Source organism: Grammomys surdaster, unplaced genomic scaffold (genome assembly GCF_004785775.1).
Source record: "Grammomys surdaster isolate TR1022 unplaced genomic scaffold, NIH_TR_1.0 195, whole genome shotgun sequence".
NCBI lineage: Eukaryota > Metazoa > Chordata > Mammalia > Rodentia > Muridae > Grammomys > Grammomys surdaster.
The window spans coordinates 2,549,300-2,560,001 of NW_021604640.1; the positions used below are offsets into that span (position 1 = coordinate 2,549,300).

At 37.7% G+C, this 10,702-nt stretch overlaps 1 pseudogene; it reads right to left on the reverse strand.

Annotated features, from left to right (window-relative positions):
- Positions 1-1,914: 1,914 nt before the first annotated feature.
- LOC114623274 lies at positions 1,915-2,345 on the reverse strand (annotated as a pseudogene).
- Positions 2,346-10,702: the final 8,357 nt, after the last annotated feature.

Sequence of the window (10,702 nt, forward strand, 5' to 3'; positions counted from 1 at the left end):
GTTGGTTCAAAAGCTTCTTAGACTGTTTCACATTGGTGACATCATTCTTTTTTCGTACTTAACAGTACTTTTTATTGTCTTTTCTTAGCACAGGAGGGTCACTAGCATTATTTGTATGAAGTATCCAGGATGAGGGAGATGATTTGTTCAAAGTGAAAGAGGGCCATAGGAGACCTAGTTTTCTAGCCCAGTAACTAGACAAAAGCTCTTGGAGACATAGGAGAGGCCCAAAGCAGGGTATGTCTTATGAGAGAGTGGCCTGAGGTGCAAGTAAGTGAGGGTGAGTGGTCCCAGAGGGACTTCAATGAAGAGAGGTGGGGATTATAGGGTGGCCATACTACCTAATCCCTGAACTTGGGATCAGTGGGCTTGCCAAGTGGCCCCTAGCTAGCAAAGCACCATTTGGTTGGTTGCTAGAGGGGGATATAGTGGGTATGGGCAGAGGATTGGGTGTGTGGAGGAATAGTTCTTATTATGCAGAGTACAAGGAACTGTGCGTTTACTTAGCCATGTATACAAACCAAGCTTCATGACTTGGAAACTATTTGAATGGCTTTAGTTTGATTTTCTTACTCATAAGGCAATAAAACTTTTCCTGGAAAAAAAAAAAAAAAAAAGAAAATATTGTTGATAGTTACAAGGTCACTTTTTTTTTCAACACAACGAATTGCCTTTATTTCAGTATGCACCCACATTTCTACCTTTAGTGGTCCTGAACAGAATGGAGAATGTGACAATGAGCCAGGAGGCCATACTCACTGATCTGCAAACGATCTACAAACCTAGCGCCACAGAGCTCCTCTGGGTCCCTGCCAAGGATCTGAGGTGCAATACTGAAACATGAGTCTCCAGGGTGAGGGCCTAGTGTTCCAGCCGTCAGGGTCCTCATCAGACCTTATGTATGGCCAGGGTGACATGAGAACTCTGTTCAAACCTCTTCAATATGTAAAAGCAAAGTAATTATGGGGAAAGGAAACGACTCAGAACCATGTGAACTGAGTACTCTCCACATGGCCTTTCTCTAGGCATATATCCACCAAGGACCCTGAGCGCTGGCCGGTCTGAGTCACCCTGTGACTGTTCTGTTCACCTCTAGCCCTAAACTCAAAGCTCAAAGGCTGATGGTGGCAGCAGGATCGAGGACCCGATGCTCCCTTCCCAGGCTGGTGGCAGGTGAACGTCTGAAGCTAAGTGAGGGAGGCCAGGCTCTTCCAACCTCATCTGATGGCTTCTGGCCACAGCATGTGTTGGGTGGTGATGGGCAACAAGGGGGTTGAGGAGGGGATAGCAGCACCCGTGATAAAGGTGAAGAGATGGGAAGCCCTGAATTTCTCACCCACGGCCAATTTCAGAGGGAGAGGAGGATTACAGTCTAAGTTTTGGCCAAGGGTGGGAGTGGAGGAGTGGGGACCATGGCTTGAATGGGGCATCACTTAAGACTTAAGAAAGCAGGGGTGCAGAAAAAGCGCCCCAAGCCCAGCAGTAGTCAGTCCTACAGCTGCTGCCTGGAGCCTACCCATCTATTCTAAGGGCCACCACATAGTTGTGGCAGAGGGCGGGGCTGGAAAAGGTAGACTTAGGCCAAGTGCCAGCAGCAGGGGATTTTGTTACATGTCTGTTCACAGTTGTGTTAGCTGTGCCCACAGCTCCCCAAGAAAACTGATTTCAACACACCTTCGTGATCCCAGAAGTTCAACCAGGCAGACAGCAGTTACACTCGATGGATGATGCTACACAGCACAACTTAGGTATCTCAAATGAACAAGAAGTTGGTATTAGAACAGTGTCTCAGGATGAAATCGGAGTGGGGCTTCCTCTCCAGTACTTTGAGGTCTACAGATGTATCTAGAAAATTCACTACTGTGGAAATGAAGACTTGGGTTGGATGAGGAGGGGAGGCTGGGACCTTAGTGACTAATTGCTGTAACACTGTCCTTCTGGTGACTGTGGCAGCTTCATGTTCTCTTTTGACGTCATCAAGCACTGCAGTTCCTGCAGGATGATTTGATGTTGTTAGAGTTCTGCCACTTTGCCAGCCCTGCCGTGGCTCTGGGATCCACCACTCCATTCCTACTGCTCTCACCACTCATATTGACTCTGGTTACAAATCTTATAGATGCTGGTGCTTCTGCGTACTTAGGCCCACATTCTAGTTTAAGGCTGGATATTGGGTTTTCATAAATTGTTCGTGGAGCCCCACTTATCATGCCTGTCCATCTTGTAAGTGCTATGTCTTCATCGTCCTCCAGACCCCAGCTAACTGTGCCGTCCTCAACTCCTTTCTGACCTTCTTCCAGCTCTTCCAAGAAAAGGACTTTTACTCCCAAGCCTGTGGTGGCTACCATCTTGCCTCACTGTCACTCAAAGGCCAGCCACTTCTTTAACCCACCTTGAGTTCTTCTTCACTTATTTCTTTATAGTGGGATGGCAATAAAATAACTGCAAAGCAAAGTATAAATCTGAACTAGATGTAAAAAAACTTAAAAATAATCATTGGAAACTTATGAGATAATTTCTGCTACTTATATTTTTATTATAATAATTCATAAATAATGATTCAATGAAATTCTACAGAAACAAATGCCATTCACATGAGTATAAAATAAATTCATTATAATTGGTGGTACTCTGGTGACAGTCAATCTGATAAAGTGAACAATCTAATTGTATATTTAGAAATCTTGAACTATAATAGAATTTACTCTCTGGAATTTTTCTTGATATTTGAATGATTTTGAGTATGCATTTTTAAAAATTACTTTGCAATGCTGGGAATTGAACCCAGTGCCTTGCTACTTACTACTGTACATGTATTCTATCTTTAAGTTACAGACTCAGACTCCCTACTTTCTTGAGACAAGGTTTCAGCCTTGAACTTGTGATCCTTCTAGTTCAGCCTCCTGAGTAGCTAGAATTATAAATGTGTGACACCATGCCTGGCTTATCATTGACCTTTATAATTCTCTTTTTCCTTAATACTATTACTATACAATATAGTATTTACTTTTACAACAGAGTAAAAGTTCAATATTTTGGGTGTATGATATGAGATATATTACTATTACATTATCTTGTTACATTAACTTGATATTAAATAAAAATTATGAGCAAATAGCAAAAGTTTGCAGAAGACTGGGAAGAAGGATTGTTGGAGCCAGTGAAGGACACCAGGAGAACATGACCTACAGAATCAACTAACTAGGACTCCTAGAGGGTCATAGAGCCTGGAGTGATAATCACTGAGCCTATATGGGTCTGAGCTAGGTCCTCTATGTATGTTATGATTTATTGCTTGGTGTGCTTGTGGAGCTTCTAACAGTGTGGGGTGGGGAGGCTCTAACACTTTCGAATGTTCTTGAGACACTTTGCCTGCTGAGTTGCCTCATCCATCCTTGATATGAAGGTTTGTGCTGAGTCTTCTTGTAACTTGATTTGTTTGATATACCTGGGAAGCCTGATCTTTTCTAAAATGAAACATAAAACTGTATCTGAGGCACAGGGTAGTTATGTGTATATGGGACAGAAAATGCAGTCCAGATGTAATATATGAGAGAAGAATTTTTTTAAAAATGTTAGTAGTAAGAATGTAGTCTTTGTAGTTATTACTAAATCTGTGGTAATACCATTTCTCAAAGCCCATATGTGTCCTTTAACCTTGTCCACATTCTATCTTTAACTTCCCTTCCTAAAATCATTCATTTGCTACTTCTCTCTGAGTACACTTTGCCACCAATGATATACCAGATTAGTTACTTTTTCTTGTGTTGCACATATTCTCTTAATCTGAAATCCCTCCCATTGAGTTTATATATTCATGTTTTTCAATACTCACTACTATACTTAAATTGCTGTTTAAGATATTAGAAGTATAATGTTACTTAAATCTATATCCTCACCCTATTTTGAACATTTGTTCCAGAAAAATTAAGCAAGTGACCATAGCAGATATGGAAAAAAGAAAAAAACAGAGGTTAGTTCTAAAATCCAAGATTCACCTTTAAGGAAAGAAATATGTGAAGATTTAGTCTAAATGATATAAAGAACTACTTATGCTACAATGAAAGTTATATAATAGTAAACCTAAATTCCTTTACATATGCATGTATGATGTATCTGAGCAATAATGAGAAGGCTAAAGTGTCTGCTGCACCCTGAGAAAGGGTTTAAAGAAAAGTGAAAATTACAACAGTTATGTGGCATTTTTGGAAATATAAGAGCTCAAATGTTTTACTATTTTTGGTAAATTGCTTCATTACTTGGTCTTTTAAAATACACGAAATGTGAGCATAGAAGGAAGTAAGTTCATGGGTTGGATGTTTCAGTCCTGCAACTAGGAGGGAACAGGATGATTGTGGGAGATGGAAGGAGAGGGGGGACAAGGGAGGGAAAAATGAGTAGGAGGGAAAAAATGGTGGCAGTGTTAGATCTGGAGGAGACTTGAGAGGAAATTGAATAAAAATAGGTATCAGGGGGATGAGGAACTGGGGATAGTCATTGGTAGGTCCTAGACACCAAAGGAATGTGAGATTCCCAGGGCCCAATGGGACTGACTTTAGCTGTAATGCGCAGAGAAGGGGGAGAGAGAACCTGTGGAGACCACCTCCAGTAGATAGGCATGGCCCCAGGTCGAGGAATGGAGCCACCCACCCATCTCAAAGTTTTTTTTTTTTTTTAACCCAGAAATTACTCTGTCCAAAGGAAGAACAGAGACAAAAAATGGAACAGAGACTGAAGGAAGGGCCAACTGGGGAACAGCCCTACCTGAGGTTACATCATGCCTACAGACACCAAACCCAACACTGTTGCCGTGATCAAGAGGCACTTGTAGAGAGGAATCAAGTGTGGCAGTTCGTGGAGAGGTCTGGCCAGTAATTGACCAATGCAGAGGTGGATGCTTGAAGCCAACCATCAGGCTGAGATCAGGGAACCTGGTGGAGGAGCTGGCAGAAGGAGTGGAGGAGTGGAGGGGGACTGCAACCCCATTGTAAGAACAACATAGGCTGGCCTGACCACCCAGTTGTCCCACAGACTAGACCACCAAGGAATGTACCTAAAGGGATCTTTAGCTCAAGATACATAGGTAGCAGAGGATGGCCTTGCCGGCCAGCAACAAGGAAGAGGGGGAGACCCTTGGTTCCAGGGTAGTTTGATGCCCCAGTATAGGGGGATACTAGAACAGTGGGGCAGGAGTGTGTGGGTGGGTGAGGATGCACTCTCATACAGGCAAAAAGAAAGGGAGAGGGAAGATATGGGGTGGGGAGGGATAACCGGGAAGTGGGATATCATGGGATGGGGGGTTGGTGGAGGGGGTAACAAAGAAGTGGGATATTATTTGAGATGTCAATGAATGGAATGATTAATAAAAATTAAAAATATATTCTCAATGTGAATTTTATGATTTTATTTCTATGAAATAATATTGAAAACTTGACAGAAATTGGATTGAATGTGAAGATGTCATAGTTTGAAAAAAAAAAGAAATTTAGCCTATATAAAATTCTTTTAATGTAGTACTGAATTCAAGTTGCTATTATTTCACTGAATATTGTTTCATATAATTACGTGAGACACAGGTTTTCTATGTGTGTGGTAAAATCATAAGATGTAGTATTATTTTGATATAAAAAACTTGATACATACTACAACATATATGCACCGTGAAAGTATGGTGTTAATAAAAGAATCCGATAAAGGAAAAAAAAAGAAAGGTAAAAGTTAATATCAATGTATAGAAGTTAATTCACCAAGGTAAAAGGCTGTGAAAGAAATAAATTTATTTTGTGATTAAAACAATTTGGAAAATTGAGACCACAAGAATGAATGACTTTTTTAGGAGGAGAAATGAAAAGGATATATTGAGATTTATCATATAGACTTGTACCAAGGCTGTGGAAAAAGTGAGTGCAGATGTGTTAAGAAGCTACCAGTATAGGCAAGAGGTAATGTTGGCTTACATTGGGAAAATTGTGATACAGGTGGTAAGACATGAACAAATTGAAGATTAATTTAGAATATAGTAATAAAGAGAATGCCAACTAAATCAACAATTACATTGAACTTGTTACTCTTGAACTCCTCCAGTTGACTCCTAGGACAAACCCCGATGAACATGATATATTAGGAAACATGCCATCTTCTAAGGTTAGAACATTGGGAACGGAATGAAAAGAGAATTTAAAAATTTATTTGGAACATGCAAACTGAAATGAACATTAAGCAGTGTTATGATTTAAAGATAGTTTGAGTTTGTCTCCCAAGAGTCCATGAGTTGGAAGAATCATTCCCAGTGTACAAATATTGAAAAATGGTGAATGATTTTTCACAAAGTAACGCATAGCCCAAGATATTTAAGTTGTCCAGTGCATTACTCTTGAATGATATAATAGAGTGCTTTTGTCAATTCAATTCTCAAGGCTAGAATTGCTCTGAAAGAGCAAGGCCAGCCTTTGCTAGTCTTTTGAATTTATTTCATCATGTGATCTCTGCCTTTTACTTGTGCTATATCTATGAACCTATCATTATGGTAGAATGTTGATAGATGACACTCAAAAGAAAACAAGTGTTGGTGCCAAACATTTTTGTACTTTCACCTGCTAAAGGTGTAAGCTAAATAAACCAATTTCTTTACATTACTGAACTTTGCTTGTGATGCTGAATTTCAATTATAAGCTCAAAGTTAGAGAAAAACATTTACATTACCAGATTTTTATGACATTTGAGAACACAGAAATAGATGACATCACAGCATTTCCTTGATTCTCGATCAAACCACACATTTAATTGACCAGAGGAGGTTACAAACTAAATACTGATTCCCTTCCATCTCTAATACAACTAAATATAAATTTCTGCTGGGAATTTAAGTCTTCTCTAGTCACTATAATGCTTAAAAGAGCTTAAGAATTTCTGGTACATGCACACAATTCTAGTATCGGGGTAATAATGAAAATCACAACACAGAATTATTGGCTATTTGAAATGGTAGGGGCAGATATCTAAGAACTTAGCTGCCCCCAATTAAAGGACTTGTCAAATCAGATTGCATGAAAGGAAGTTTAAAACAAATGGCTGCCAAGGCAGAGGGAAAAGTATAGTGTCTATTAAGCAATAAATAAATAAATTAATTAATTAATTAATATAAATTAAAAAATGTTTCTAGTATTAACAATGTGATGTACAGATCAACACTGTCTAATACCATTGGTAGTTCAATTAATGTCAAGACTAAGGGAAGCTTTGAAAATGCAAAGGAAGCTATGACAAGAGGTTTTTGATAGGACACAGAAAGCAAAAATTGATGATAAGTATTCAAAGGGTCCATAGAGTGATACTATGCACTCATGGGGGCAAAGCAAGTATCAGCAACCCTTTGCCATATCCATCTGTCAGTGTTTTATCTAATTTCAAGGCCTAGTTACAAAGCTGAGCCATCTCCTACAGTCAAACCAGCTGGCAGGAAAATACTTTATTTTACAATTCCCATTTGCTCTTAACTTCTAAGATACGAACTGGGACTATCACTTTCCTTATTTATGTGTGTCTTAGGTCTTTGTGGAGAAGGATCACATTTAGTTAATCTTTTCGTGCCCCATGGTGAAAGAATAATAGGCTCCCAGTAATTGTTGGCTAAAAGTTTGGAAAGCAAAGGCTTTGAAATATGTTGAAGAAGCAGTGAATGCTACTAAAGTACTAAATGAACAGTGTTCTAATGTTGCACATCAGAAAGAAAAGATGTTGAAATTCAGTCATCTGTTGCAAGTAAATGCAAAGTATTAGAAGGAATAGAAGACAGTAATCAAAGAGATTAAAAGCAGTTTGCTTAATTATCTTTAATGGCATTTTCATTAGGAAGCACTATGAAACACTAAATGGCACTTGTGTGTCAAGTCACTGGCTCATGAATATATTGTCAACAATCATGACTCCTCATTCTCATGCATAGTAACAAGCCCTGAACAGAACATTTAACTCTGCATATATCAAATCAAGCTCCTTCTAAATACTGAAGTTGTAGATACAGACTTCAGGTTTATATTTTTTAATTAAGATTATGTTTTTAATATTATAAATTTGATCATATAACAACTTTTTGAAGAAACTTGCTTAGTTTAACAATACCATAGAAATCTAAAGGATATGGATTTTTAAAGGTACACCTAGCAATGTAGGAAAACAACGAGCATTTTTTTCAGTGACTCTTCAAGTTCAGAAGCATTCAATATTCAGCTCATTGGCTCCTTAGTTGTCATTAGTCTATAGCCAAGCATTTATTCCAATAACAAATTTCTGCATATATAATTTTTAAATTGAACATGATTAAATATATAAACTATGCATAGTGATAAAGCATTAAAACATTTTGCTTTTATTTTAGCATCTTCTTTAAAATGGGGTTTCATACATTTTGAGCACACAGACCTCAAACTCCCTGTGTTACTGTGGGTGCCTTTCCCCTTCTAATCCTGGGATTTCAGGTGTGCTACACCATAATGTATTTACGCATGGCTCAAACCAAGGGTGTTTTCTCTAGACAAACATTCTCCCAACAGACCTACATCCTTGCCAAAATTCTTAATTTTTTTAAATGTTCTACAAGACATTCTTGCCTGCCTTGAACTCTCAGGGCAGTTAGCTCCTCAAAAACCTGAGAAAAACTACCTCAGAAGTCATTATCTAATTTGTTCACCCAAATCGACAATCTTTTCCCTAAGTGAAGACTAACTAATCACTGATGCATATAGAAATATGACCTATTATATTTGCCTTTAAAATTAGTTATATGGAAAATGAGACATAGAAAAACAACTTTGTGATTTCTTTCTAAACTGTGTTATATTATCTAAAAATGGATTCTTATGAAAGAGTTCCACTAAAAGAGTAACTAGTCTAAAATTATAAGTGAATTTAAAATTTCCTTCTCTAAAGCTAAATATATTCTACAGGCTGAGTATACTTTATTTGAAATACTCAGGGCAAAAAGTTTTTAGATTCATGACATCTTCATATTTGTGTATATCTTGAAAAAAGTTATTGGTCAGCATCCCAAAACTGAAATTATGAAATTCTCCTTGTAGAGTTCATGTAGTATTTTATATCTTAGATTTTCATGTCAGGAATGTTCAACCTGTACTTGTGTCTACATGCTTGTTTCTGAAACATGTTAAAATAATTTAAGACTATAATATCTGGATCAAAACTATTACTTTGCTTATTGGCATTTCTTAGAATTTGAAATACAGTTATCAAACAAATAATATTTAATACATCTAGTGAGTAATAAATAGAACATTTGTTAACTAGTACATTAGTTTCTTGTCTCACTGATGTAACAAAGCAACTTGAGAAAGGAAGGGGTTATTTGGCTTCTTGTTTCCCAGGATATAGTACATCATGGCAAAAAAAAAAAAAAAAAGTATGGTGGCATGGAGAAGACACAACTGGTTAAATAGTATTCAAAATCAGGAAGTAAAAAACAATGAATGAATGCTCATGCTCAGTTTTTTTGATCTCTTTTTATTTTTTTCTGGTAGCCTAGCCCATGGTATAGTATTACACACCTATAAAGAAACTCTAAATACTACCTCTAAACAATTTGACCTACATAATACCTCATTTTTTTTCAGTTGGTGATTCTAAATCACTTCAATATGACAACCAAGGGTGTTTTAAAAGGATGTAAAAGATGTAAAAATAAATGGGGTCTTTAGCTAAGGAGAGAAGAGAGAGGTGCTACAGAGGAAAGGGCAGGAAACATGAAACATCAGGCATATTTGAAAAACCCATAGAGAAACATATTTTAAAAGCTTACTTTAGGATACTGGAAAGATCCTAAAGATGGCTCAGTGGTTAAGAGCACTGGCTACTCTTCCAGAGGTCCTGAGTTCAATTCCCAGCAAACATGTGAAGGCTCCAACCATCTGTAATAGGATCTCATGCCCTCTTCCTGTGTATCTGAAGATATCTACAGAGTTCTGATGTAAATAAAATAAAATAAATCTTAAAAAAAGAGCTTACTTTAAAACATTTATAATATAAAGGACTTACACTATATGTGGTGATGATGGTTGTCTAAGAGCCATAGCATATCGAACAAAATACCAAGATGCACACATAATAACATCTATTCAAATTCTTGGTCAAGGACACAAAAAAAGTCTCCTCCAAAACAATATAAGTTATTGCCATTGTACTTACTTGACTCTCAGAACTTGAAGATAAGACATTATTATTACTGAAGACATGACATAGTGTAGACACAGAAAGTGGTGGATTTCAGTTGGAACTGATCGAGAAACCTCATTCATAAGGACTAACTCTCATAATATTAAAGGAATACTGTTCAAGTTCCCAAGAGAAAAAAGAAATCAATACTTATACCAAACCTAACACCAACAAACTACAGCATTATCCAATATTCCAAGATATCTGAAATGGAACAATTGTTGCACTTTTATCTAGAAGGCAACAGTCATTGTTTGAATAGAAATGGCCTCTATAAGCTCATATACTTGAATACTTTGTAGTTATGAACTAGCACTACTTGAGAAGGATTAAGAAGTGTGGCTGTATTAGAGTTGGTGTAACCTTGTTGGAGGAAGTTTGTCACTGGACTTAGGCTTTGGTTTTTAAGGGCCCATGCTAAGTTTATGGTTCTCCTCTCTCTCTCTCTCTCTCTCTCTCTCTCTCTCTCTCTCTCTCTCTC